Raw genomic sequence first — 10,737 nt, 5'->3', positions numbered from 1 at the left:
GGTGAGAGCTGGAACAGATTGCTTAAGGGAAGATGTTTTCACAATGTGAAATAATAGAAAATGTCCGAATACCATTAGGAAGAAGAATTTATCAGAAAGGGAGAAATTGAAGATGCGGGGGACCAGGGGGATATAGTGTTTTATGGACCTGCAAGGGCTGGAAGGTCTGAGGTCCAGAGCACATGTGAAGGGATTGGCCTCTGATCAAAGGAGTGACACAGTAACAAACATGTACTGAATACCTACCATGTGCTTGATTTTGTTTCAAATACTGGGGTTATGACAATGAGTAAAGCCTAGTCCCTGCCTTCATGGGGCTCATAGTTTAGTGAAAGAGACAGACAAGTAAACAGCCAATTATAACCAGGTTGGTAATGCTGTGATAATTACAGGGTCCTATGTCAGTCCTGGGGACAGTCATTGTTATGGGTTGAATTTTGTCACCCAAAGAAAGATATTTTGGAGTCCTAACACCCAGTACCTTAGAACGTGACCTTACTTGGGTAGGGTCTTTACAGAGGTAATCAAGTTAAAATGAGGTCAGTAAGGTGGGCCCCAATTTAATATGACTGGTGTCCTTATAAAAGCTGAAAATTTAGAAGCAAAAACACACACAGGGGCATTGCCATGTGAAGATGGAGGCAGAGATTGGAATGCTATGCCTGCAAGCCAAGAAACACCAAAGATTGCCAGCAAATGACCAGAAGCTAGGAGAAAGATGCAGGACAGATTCTTCCTCACTGCCCTTGGGAGAAATCAATGCTGACTTGATCTCAGACTTCTGGTCTCCAGAACCGTGAGGAAGTGAATTTTTTTTATTTGTAATTTAACTTTATTTTTTATTTTTTAAAATTTACATCCAAATTAGTATATAGTGAAGCAATGATTTCAGGAGTAGATTCCTTAATGCCCCTTACCAATTCAGCCCATCTCCTCTCCCACAACCCCTCCAGTAACCCTCAGTTTGTTCTCCATATTTATGAGTCTCTTCTGTTTTGTTCCCCTCCCTGTTTTTATATTATTTTTGTTTCCCTTCCCTTATGTTCATCTGTTTTGTCTCTTAAAGTCCTCATATAAGTGAAGTTATATGATTTTTGTCTTTCTCTGACCAATTTCACTTAGCATAATACCCTCCAGTTCCATCCACGTAGTTGCAAATGGCAAGGATTCATTCTTTTTGATTGCTGACTAATACTCCATTGTATATATATATATACCACAACTTCTTTATCCATTCATCCATCGATGGACATTTGGGCTCTTTCCATACTTTGGCTATTGTTGATAGTGCTTCTATAAACATGGGGGTGCATGTGTCCCTTCGAAACAGCACACCTGTATCCCTTACATAATTGCCTAGTAGTGCAATTGCTGGGTTGTAGGGTAGTTCTATTTTTAGTTTTTGGAGAAACCTCCATACTGTTTTCCAGAGTGGCTGCACCAGCTTGCATTCCCACCAACAATGCAAAAGAGATCCTCTTTCTCCGCATCCTCACCAACATCTATTGTTGTCTGAGTTGTTAATGTTAGCCATTCTGACAGGTGTCAGGTGGTATCTCATTGTAGTTTTGATTTGTATTTCCCTGATGATGAGTGATGTTGAGCATTTTTTTATGCATCGGTTGACCATCTATATGTCTTCTTTAAGAAGTGTCTATTCATGTCTTTTGCCCATTTCTTCATTGGATTATTTGTTTTGTGGGTGTTGAGTTTGATAAGTTCTTTGTAGATTTTGAATACTAACCCTTTATCTGATATGTCATTTGCAAATATCTTCTCCCATTCTGTCGGTTGCCTTTTAGTTTTGCTGATTGTTTCCTTCATTGTGCAGAAGCTTTTTATTTTGATGAGGTCCCAGTAGTTCATTTTTGCTTTTGTTTCCCTTGCCTCCGGAGACGTGTTGAGTAAGAAATTGCTGCGGCCAAGATCAAAGAGGTTTTTGCCTCCTTTCTCCTGGAGGATTTTGATGGCTTCCTGTCTTACATTGAGGTCTTTCATCCACTTTGAGTTTATTTTTGTGTATGGTGTAAGAAAGTGGTCCAGGTTCATTCTTCTGCATGTCACTGTCCAGTTTTCCCAGCACCACTTGCTGAAGAGGCTGTCTTTATTCCATTGGATATTCTTTCCTGCTGTGTCAAAGATTAGTTGCCCATATGTTTGTGGGTCCATTTCTGGGTTCTCTATTCTATTCCATTGATCGGAGTGTCTGTTCTTGTGCCAAGTGAAGTTTTGTTTTTTAGACCACTCAGTTTGTGGTACTTTGTTATGGCAGCCCTAACAAGCTAATACAGACACCCAAACCAGTCTGAGAGAGAAGCCTCGGTCAGGTTAAGGGAATCCTTCCAGTGGAGGTGTTGCCTGAGCCGAATCAAGATAAGTAAGTAGGATTGCATGGGTGGGCCTGCGGAGGCGATTCCTTGTAAAGTGATCATCACCTGCAGGGGTTTGGAAGTGAAAGAGTGTACATGTCCAAACTATTGCTAGTAATCCAATGTGGCTGGATGTAGACTGTGGGACCATGGTGGCAACAACTGAGATCTGAGAAGCTGGAGCCAGTTCATGAAGGGCGTCAATTCCAAGCCAAGGAATTTGGACTTTATCTTGAAGCCAAGTGATTGGCCTTTAAATATTCATTTCCCCTCCCAACTATTCCCCTGCCTCATGCCATTTTTTTCTAGGAAGCCTTCTCTTACATCTACTGTGGAACTTCTCACACACAAATATGGAAAATAACTTGCTTCTTCTCTCTTCAAATATGCAGTGATATGTCCTGTTATGTCCTGTTTACTGGGATATGCCCGGTACCTGGCAAGTGCTTGGCATATAGTAGTCTGTTAATAAATGGCTCTCTGGTGTGTTCCTAGGGACAGCATTGGTACTCCCTTGGTTCTCTTTGATCATATTCCAGCACACTCCATATTTTGTTTTTACTCTTCTCTCTTCTTCCTTCCTCTCACTGATGACCCAGCACCAATGACCCCCATGACACTTGGCTCTCATTTCACTTCTCCACTTGGTTTTCTCCTTGAGCAAGGACTCTGGGAGCTCCTAGTATGCTCCCTCTAACACAGAATTGGCAGTTCCCCCCATTGGGCAGCCTCTCATGCATTCAGGTTCCTTATTGTCCCCAAGGGAGCCTGGTTCACACTGCACAAAACCCTGCAGTCCAACCTTGTCACCTTGTTCCTGCCCCTGGTTCTGCCAGGACTAGTGCTTAACTGACCCTAAGAAGGGTCATTAGGTCACTTTCAAGGAAGTATCTCTGGCCAGAATGGACCAAAGAACAGGTGGCAGCTTTGGCAAGAGGATGCAGTTGAGGCTACAGGATGCAGCAATGGGATTGCTGGGCTCAACAGGTGGGCAGGGTCAAGTAATCTGAGCAATCTCCAAGTGAGCCAGATTTGACCCATGGGATCTCCATCAAAAAAGGCAAACTAGGGCACCAGAACAGGAAATTAGGAAGAGTGATAGTCAAGGCAAGAGGCTGAGCAGAAACCATGTGCACTAGATTGAATTCATTTAAAAAGTACATCCGCTCAGGGCGCCTGGGTGGCTCAGTCGATAAAGCGTCTGACTTCGGCTCAGGTCATGATCTCATGGTTTGTAGGTTTGAGTCCCCATCAGGGTCTGCTCTGACAGTACGGCTCTCTCTCTCCCTCTCTCCCTGCCCTTCCCCTGCCCTTCGCCTGCTTGTACTTTCTCTCTCAAATCAATTAAATAAACTTAAAAATATAAAATAAATAAAAAGTACATCCTCTGAAAAAAAGTACATCCTCTCATACCTGCCCATTTCTCCATGCATAAACACACCCCAACTTGAGCCAGCACACACACACACACACACACACACACATCCCACAGACACAAAATGCTGGCACACAGTGTCATACTCACAATGGAAGAACCTAGTGTGACATGTTTTGTTTGGCAGATATTGTAACTACCTTATGTGTTTGCAATTTGCAGGGAAAGATGTGCTCTTTACAAGTGTATGTCCCAAATAATAGAAACATCCCTTGAAATAACCACGTTTTTTTTTTGTTGTTGTTGTGATGGTTTCAAACAGATAGCTTTCTGTCTTCTTATACCAATTGAATCTGATACAATTTAACTTTTTCTGGATGATTTCAAACAATCTTTATAGATACTCATTATTGGGGGCTGAGCTGAGATAAAGAGTGTTATTAGGAGCTATATTGAGGTGTATTGGACTCTATTCCTCCACTAAACATCCCCAGTATTAAATATCCCATTTACACAGACACTCATATTACATATATATATACACATACACACACCATATTTCTATATAAATGTCTGTACATAAGATACACACATAAATCATGCTTATAGACACACACACACCATACAGTTACTTGCAAGCAACCTATTCACTCCCTGCAATGAGATTTGTAAGTGGTTCCTTTTCCTATAGCCAATAGCTTGCTTCTTTCGTCATTTTCCTTCCTTTTTCGCACACTAATTGTTGGGATTAAGGAGTTAGCCCCTCACTCACTGCAGAGTTGGTGGTTTTAATTGGTTGCACCTGATTTAGTTAAAGAAGGCATTTTAACTATAAAGGACTTCACAGGGAGATAGGCTCGGGGGAGTTATTAAAAGCAAGTGCAAAACAGCTCCTTGGGAGGTCATTATTTTGCATTTCTCACCTGCCTCCCCACCCCCACATGTTTATTATTGGTAACAAGGTCAGAGGAAATCCCGTGACTTCATTAGAAAACTGGAAAAATACCTTTTCCTTATCAATACCTTCCTTTCTTGCTAGAGCACATTTCTTCTGGAATGAGATAAGGCCAAGTGGCCAGCCCCAAGCATCCTTTTTGTCTAAAGTTCAGGGTTAATAAACTCTCTGGAGCTTCAGGGCTCATCCCTGGAGAACAACCCTATCCTCCCACCCCCCACCTCCCACATACAGACAGCCACATCATTAGCTGAAAGTTGTAAATAACATGGACACCACCTACCCTGGTAGTATTCACGAGTGTGCCACTTGAGGGAGGGGAGAGAAACAGTTTCAGAGGGTTTCACTAGCATCTGTTTTACTAACCTATAAACAATGTGCTCATCACAAACCCTGTTTGTTGAAACCAGGCTGGCAGAACCTAGTGTGACATGCCTTGGTTGGCAGATACCTTAACATCTGATCTGTTTGGCATTGGCTGGGAAGGAAATGTTTGCAAGTGCATGTCCCAAATAATAGAAGCATGCTTGCAGTGGCCAAGTCCTTTTCATTGTAATTGTTTCAAATGGATAGGTCTCTGTCTTTTCATGCCAAGTGAACCTGACATAATTTGCCCTTTTCAGGTTGATTCCAGCCATCTTTACAGACACTAATCATTGAGTTGGGCTGGGATGTAAGGGATGTCCTTAGGAGCTATATTGAGGTGTATCAGACTGTTTAATCATCCAATAAATGGCCCCAGGCTGCCTATATTTTTTTACAACTATCCTGTCTTCTTTCTAAAGTCTTTGCTTGCTGATAATGTTGTTTATGCCTCCAGTAACCCTTTGACATTTTCCATTCTACCCCAGACTCAGAAACCAAGCTGAGTTACAATTGTGTATAAAGTAAGATTGAAAGCCCTAGGAGTTTTTCTATAAGTACTCTGCATGAGTTTTGGTGTATAGATTTTATATCATCTCTTCTGGATGCTCTAAGATTTTTAAAGGTTAAGTCTTAGTTTTTAGCTCTGAGAGTACTAGACAATCATGGTTTCCAGGAAGGGAACTTTCAGATAAGTGATGTATCATTGTAGTTAGGGTTAATACACATAAAGTAAACCTCACAAAAAAAAAGATATGTTTGTTTAGTACATTAATACCTTAAACAGAATCATATGGGTAATTAATGCAAGTTTCATTTACATGTGAAACTTGACTCTACTTTTCTATTTATTAATACAGATCCTGGTAAGGAATCTACTCAGTAATACTATTCACTGTATATATATTTGGAAGTAATAATAACAAAGAATAATACCTCAATCAATCCATTGACAAGAAAGTTCATTTGCATAAAGTCAGTCTGGTACATAGAAACAGATAATTCATGGAAGCTCTCGGTCCTTGGGTAGTGGTAGTGGCAGCTGAGAAAAAGAGAGAACCAAGACCACATTACTGGGAGAAGTTAAAGGTGTGGAGACTTTTTTTAAAAAAAAGTTTGCCTTTATTTATTTATTTCGAGGGGGGAGGGGCAGAGAGAGAGGGAGATAGAATCCTAAGCAGGCTTCACACTGTCAGCGCAGAGCCCGGCGCGGGTCTCTAACTCACAAACCATGAGATGATGACCTGAACTGAGATCAACAGTCAGATGCTTAACTGATTGAGCCACCCAGGTGCCCCAAAGTTCTGGAGTCTTTAGCTCAAAAATAACTGGTGTGGGGTCATATCTTAGGAAAACTGAAAAATGTCCCACAAGCCTGAGTCACAGCCTTTTCTTGCTGGAATGAAATATGTTTCTGACATTATTCTGTGAAGGAAATTTCTAAAGAAGAAGAGTCAATATTAATAGAGGTATTATTTTATAGTTTTGAAAGATATTCTGACTTTTTACTAAGTCAAAGTGGTCTTCCCACCAATTAATAGCAGATAGCTCAATGTGTGCCAGGTATCATGCTAAGCGTTTTGCATGTATTGTTTCATTTAGGCGCACACAAACTTTGCAGGTGGATGTTATTTCCATTGTGTAAATAAGGAAACTGCAGTTCTATGAAAGTTATTCACTTGACCAAGTTAGTGAGTGGCCAAATTGGGTTTCAAACCCAGTTCTAACTCCACAGCCTGCTATCTTAACCACTACCATATGCTGTAGCTCCTTAAGAGTTACAGAGAGGGAAGGAGGCAAACCATAAGAGACTCTTAAAAACTGAGAATAAACTGAGGATTTATGGGGGGGTGGGAGAGAGGGGAAAGTGGGTGATGGGTATTGAGGAGGGCACCTGTTGGGATGAGCACTGGGTGTTGTATGGAAACCAATTTGACAATAGATTTCATATTAAAAAAAAAAAGAGAGATGGCATAAGACAAATTCTAGGGTACTTTAACAGGTATATGTTAGTAACTAAGCTGAGACTCATGTTGAGGGGCCCTTCCAAACCCTACTTATCTACCTCCAAACCCATGAAGCAATGACCTTTGCTAGTGCTGACTAGAATGATGATTACAAAATGCATGAAAGAGAAAGGACAGTCTAAGTGTCCTAATTTCTAAAACAATCATCCTTGATGCCACATCATAAAACCGAAAGGGAAGTTGTTACTCACTGCTTGGAACTGTGACCAAGGTCAAATGGACAACATGTTTTAACTTTCAGGAGCAAAATTGGGAACGTCAGTCAATCAGTCTTGCAGTAGCTAGCGTCAGTGTCGAAATATATGCTACTTTCATGTCACTGAAAAAAATGAATGGCTATTGTTTAGAGCAAAGGATCAATCTCAAATATTGTGTGAGATGAATTTGCAAGTGAGATACTTTATGTGTTAAGAGATACTTATGAGGGGTTGAACAATATCAAAAGCAAGAATTGAGACTTCCATGGAAGGTTTAAAAACGGTGTCCTTGATGATGCATGAATTGGCCATCTAGCCATTCACAGGACAGATGGAAGTATTGTAAAGGTCAGAGATTTGCTTCATTAAATGTCTTAATGCCTTGCAACTGTAAGAATGATGACTGAAGAATCCAATTTGGATGAAGAAACTAACTTGTTCTGGAAGAAACCCTAAACACAAGCAAAGTTTCTGCAAAGATGTCAATGAATTTTGAGTGATGAATGAAAACATGAAGGACTTGACATTTGTTTTGAACTTTCAAGGGAAAGGACAAAACAAGGTGTTCTCAAGCAGAATAGTAACCAGGGTAGAAGCTGGTTTCTCTAGTATGACCAAGAAACAAATGATAGAATTTTTAGAGGCAAACTTTAGCATGCCCAAGACCCTAAAATGGGTTCAGAATCTGACTACAGATGAGGCTAATGGACTCATACTGTTCTGCTAGCAGTGATACTATCCATGTAGAATTCACTTCTCAAAGGCAGTCAGTCAAGCTAATAGGATAAAAATTCTAAAGCACTGGAGAAATTATGTGATTAGCTTCTTTTTTAAAAATTTATTTATTCATTTGGAGAGAGAGAGAGAGAGAGAGTGCACAAGCAGGGGAGGGACAGAGAGAGAGAATCCCAAGCAGGCTCTGTACCGACAGTGCACAGCCCGATACGGGGCTCGAACCCATGAACCATGAGATCATGACCTGACCCAAAATCAAGAGTCGGATGCTTAACTGACTGAACCCAAGTGCCCCATGTGATTGGCTTCTTCACCATAACAGGGCCGTGGATGGCAAATCACTTTTGCAATATTAGTTGTACCTGAGGACATTCAAAAACTCCTGTGGGTTCAGCTCCATCCTTGGATCCTAGTTTCGCACAGGGGGGATTCTTAGAAATTCAGGCTTACTCTGACTTTGTAATCCCATAAACTTACTTGGGGTTCTACTTAATTTCCTGTAACTCTCTTCCAGAATCCAAATCTTTTATTTGGTTCCCCAACTGATTATCTATTCCCTCTGAAAGTAGTGTTCTGATTTGCCTCTCTTCAGGCCCTTCTAATCCTTACTTCAATACTATACTTCTATCTGCTCTTAGGACTCCTAGATACTTTCTATTTTTTGCCTTGACCCTATTCCCACTATCAGGTCTCCATGACACTTTGGTCACCTGCTTGAGCTAGATCCATAATACTTAGGCCCTTCTTAGAGCTTATATAAGCCCTGCTGGTTTGTCTGGATCTAACTTATTTGAATGGTACCACTCTACTTAGTCTCCAGAGTCATTTATCAGACCAAGCTCAAAAAGACTTTTGACCATTTGTAGAATGCAGATTCATCCTCGAAAGACAAAAAAGTTAACCTCAGCTGAGTAAAGCCAAAAGAATGTATCTAAGGATATAAAACAAATACTCAACAAAGGAAGTTCCAGTGATTTTGTTTTTAGTGTCACTGGGATATGTATATCATTTCCCAGTGGGCTTCTGTGATGGGGATAACTCTTATTTGGACATATAAATTCTGATGGATTTGTCACACAATCCCTCCTATTACTTTAGTAGTAGTGAGAAATGCATTTTGCAATCAGCTTTATTAAACCCAAATCTTTTTTTTTTATTTTTTTAACGTTTATTTATTTTTGAGACAGAGACAGAGCATGAACAGGGGAGGAGCAGAGAGAGAGGGAGACACAGAATCTGAAACAGGCTCCAGGCTCTGAGCTGTCAGCACAGAGCCCGACGTGGGGCTCGAACTCACGGACCGTGAGATCATGACCTGAGCCGAAGTCGGACGCTTAACCGACCAAGCCACCCAGGCGTCCCATATTAAACCCAAATCTTGATGAGCTAGAAGAGTAGTGAGTCCAGATACCACGTCCCCACGCTTTGTGCCTTCATTCATTTTTATGGCAACAATGATCTTGCACTACAGGTGAAGTTGAACATAGAAGGTAAACTTGAGGAGCCTGTGGAGCTTGAGAAGAGGAAGAAAAAGATGTTAAAGTTTAGAAATCTTGGAGCCTACACCAGAATGCTCTCTGAATCCAATTCATTTGGCTGGGTTCCTGATACCTAATTCTTGGCAGTCCTCTGTTCATAAGGTCCTGAAATCTGTCTCTAGGCCCTCTCTCTGGAGTTTTACTTCTGGAGATACTGCTCTGGAACACAGTTATAAATATTTTTCACTTAGTATCACTGCCTTGAGAACCATGCAGCCTTCCTCACTTCCTAGCTTGGGTCCTTTGTATAGACATGCTAATGTGGATGGGTTTCTGATGCTGAGACAGGTACTATTGGCAAGCTTCCTTTAGGCCAAGGCTGAAGCCATTTTGCTTTTAGTTGTCCCTGACTTACCCATTCCCAGTTTCCTCTTCCTCTCATCTGAGTACCCGCTGAGGTACCAGCAAGCCATCTGGCTCAAATGGTGGAGGTTAAAGTATAAATTGAAGGTGGAGCTCTTCTAATCTAGTGTGGCAGTTTGTGCTGATCAGGTTAATGAGGATAATTTCTCTTTGGCTTGTACAGAGACATGCAAATTTAATCTGATTTGCTATTAATTACTCTGTCCAATCATTAACATAATGTTTCACTAAATAGAGAAAATCTATTCATGTTGCAGAGGCAGTGTGTCAACCAAAGCACAATAATAGAAAATTGTTGCCTTTTGTGTTCGGCAGGGAAGCTGCCAATGTGAGCAAGGCGCATGTATGACCAATGTGAGCAAGGCACATGCTTTGACATACTTCTCACCAGTAGGGATGGGCTGTCTTGGGTTATACACTCTCCTCCAGCTCCCTCAGGGGAATTACATACATTTGTGAGATGATTGGTAGGGAATACAGAGGTACACTGTTGTTTGGGGGGCAGAGTGAAACTAATTGGCCCACAAGAAGATTAAATAACCACATCTTCAGTGAGAACAACATAATGCTTTACCAAATAAATGAAATGACTTTAGATGGCTCTTTTGTATTCTTTTATTAACAAATATTTATTGAACAATGATTATGTACTAAGCACTGTAGTGGGTGCTGGGGATGTAGCATTCAAACAAGACAGACACAGATCCTACCTTTGTGAAGTTTATAGTCCAAGTAGAGGATGTATGTCTATGTGCCTAAAGATCCATGCCTATAATCATTGATAATTTAGGAGCAGAGAAATTTATAATGAAGAA

This window comes from Panthera onca, chromosome X (assembly GCF_046562875.1).
Source record: "Panthera onca isolate mPanOnc1 chromosome X, mPanOnc1 haplotype 2, whole genome shotgun sequence".
Taxonomy (NCBI): Eukaryota; Metazoa; Chordata; class Mammalia; order Carnivora; family Felidae; genus Panthera; species Panthera onca.
The sequence above is the reverse complement of the archived record's forward strand: the minus strand, read 5'-3'. Positions refer to the sequence as shown.